The sequence below is a fragment of the Austrofundulus limnaeus genome, unplaced genomic scaffold (genome assembly GCF_001266775.1).
Source record: "Austrofundulus limnaeus strain Quisiro unplaced genomic scaffold, Austrofundulus_limnaeus-1.0 Scaffold78, whole genome shotgun sequence".
In the NCBI taxonomy this organism is placed as follows: Eukaryota; Metazoa; Chordata; class Actinopteri; order Cyprinodontiformes; family Rivulidae; genus Austrofundulus; species Austrofundulus limnaeus.
Window position 1 is genome coordinate 1,071,119 of NW_013952480.1, and position 2,129 is coordinate 1,073,247.

Sequence of the window (2,129 nt, forward strand, 5' to 3'; positions counted from 1 at the left end):
ATATAATAAGCATATTTTGATAATGATTTTTTCTCATTTTCTTTCGGCAGCGTCAATAAAAAAAATAAGGTGAGAAACAAAAAGAAAGCAGAGTTAAGCAGAAGAACATGCAAAATGAGAGTGAACAGGTATTTATCCAAATCACACAAATATAACAAGGGAAAAAACACCACAAATAAGTTCCATTCACCATGTCCAATAAATTGTTCATGTTTTTTTAAATTGCATTTTTGAATTATTTTTATTAATAATATTATTATTATTTTTAATGGTATGTGTATCTGATGACCCATATGAAAGATAGAACATAAAAGCAGGACCTCAAGTCTGATCTGAAAAATACAAGTATTCGATTTCCAGAACTGGGACTGTTTTAGGAAGACTAAAAAWAAATTCTACCACCAGCTGTTGAAACTCAGAGTTGAAACTTTAAAACTCACAGTCTCGTTTTTTTTTGTTCATCACAAAAATACAATATGTCAAAAAAATGACAAAAATATCTACAATAATCACATCAAATGTGACAAAATCACTTAAAATGATTCATTTTTCGTGCAAATTGTTGTTTATCCTAAATAACAGTGGCAGCTTTGTTTATATTTTTCTCACATGCACAGAGCAGTAAAATCATCCCTCTCTCCAGCAGTGGTTCTGCCGGTGACTCGGTGGATCAGACAGAAAGTGCTGGAAGCTGAGGGAGGTGGAGATGGACACAGACAGAAGTCACTCATCACAGCAGTCCAGGTATTGGCACATCTGAGCTCAGTGACCACTCCCCCGGTGTGATTGGCGGACAAAATGAATTCTTCCATCGACAGATGTGCGTCTCTATGTGCCAATAGAGGGCCAGAGCCGATGAGGCGATTGACAGAGTGATGGAGGCAAAGAGAAGGAGGGCAAGAAGAGGAGAGATGACATCAYGTGGTGAGTTAGTTGCTACACGTGTTAGAATCCACACAAGGCGTGAGGATAGAGAGGAGAAATAAGAAGAGAGACAGTGCTGCACATGCACATCCTGCCAGAACTCACCTCAAAGACTTGTCTGCAGTTCCCTTCGAGCTCCTTTYGGCTTGATGAAGCACTCCGACCTATAGGGTGCCAAATGGAGTTATACAAAGAGATGTGGAAACAGAGGAGCGCAGGCAGGGCACTTCAGCGYGTCTGAGGCCCACAGGAGGAGCGAGGACGGGGAGCTGGCTTGGTAGTGGTTCAGAGACAGAGGTCCATCCATCACACATGTCCTGACCTCCAGCTGACCCCGGCATAGCAGCCAATGAGGCGCCCTCACCCCTTAAAGAAGGCTCCCCAACCCACCCCCACCCGTGCACACACTTATCTCCCCACACATGTGCGTCCAAACACACAGGAGATCGGATGACACTCTGAGGAGTCTGGGTGCTCTTTGTGTAGGCCGTCCTGGCTTCCTCAAACCCTCTTTTTCTGTGAGTACCAACACTTGACAAACAGACACAAACATCCACTCTGTTCACTTTTAAGACCAGGGTTAAGGTCTTTGGTAAATCCTAAGGACTTCCTTGGGTTTCCTGAAGTATCCCTTGCTTATGCTTGTGGCGGACAAACATGGCCACCTTTCCTCATTCTTCTCTTTATGCTTGCATTCATAGTTATCTCTATCAATAACATCTTCTTCTTTGTCTTTCTTCCCATGAAACCCACATCAGGACCAATCTTTTTTTGTTTGTCTGTATCTCTTCGCTGTCCTCTCTAACCCCATAGTTTTGTTAGAGACTACTTCCAAGAGTTTTTCTTTCCCACTGTCGCCAATGTGCTGCTCAGGATGAGAGACTGCGATGAAGTGAACATTCAACAATCTTCTGTCTTCCTTTGATGCATAATGTTTACTAAATGGTATTTTAAAATGCGTATGAATGTTTTGTACAGTGAAATTAGGGGACTTTTGTGGTGATTTGGCGCAATAGAAATTAAATGAATTGAAGTCAAACTGAAGTCATCACAGGGTTACTGACTAGACTGACAGTTATTAAGAATGTACTGTAACCAAAATTACATATTAGTGATCTATCTATCTATCTATCTATCTATCTATCTATCTATCTATCTATCTATCTATCTATCTATCTATCTATCTATCTATCTATCTATCTATC

At 40.9% G+C, this 2,129-nt stretch overlaps 2 long non-coding RNA genes across 2 annotated transcripts in view; one reads left to right on the forward strand and one right to left on the reverse strand.

The window, feature by feature from the left end:
• Positions 1–113: 113 nt before the first annotated feature.
• Positions 114–1,309, reverse strand: LOC106519513 (uncharacterized). The gene is made up of 2 exons (XR_001310453.1): positions 1,030–1,309; positions 114–828 (listed from the first exon to the last, which is right to left on the reverse strand). It is a non-coding gene; the product is annotated as an uncharacterized LOC106519513 (long non-coding RNA).
• A 37-nt stretch (positions 1,310–1,346) lies between these two features.
• Positions 1,347–2,129, forward strand: part of LOC106519512 (uncharacterized) — a 28,886-nt gene continuing 28,103 nt past the window's right edge. The window contains exon 1 of the long non-coding RNA XR_001310452.1: positions 1,347–1,442. This is a non-coding gene — a long non-coding RNA (uncharacterized LOC106519512). The remainder of the gene's footprint in view (positions 1,443–2,129) is intronic.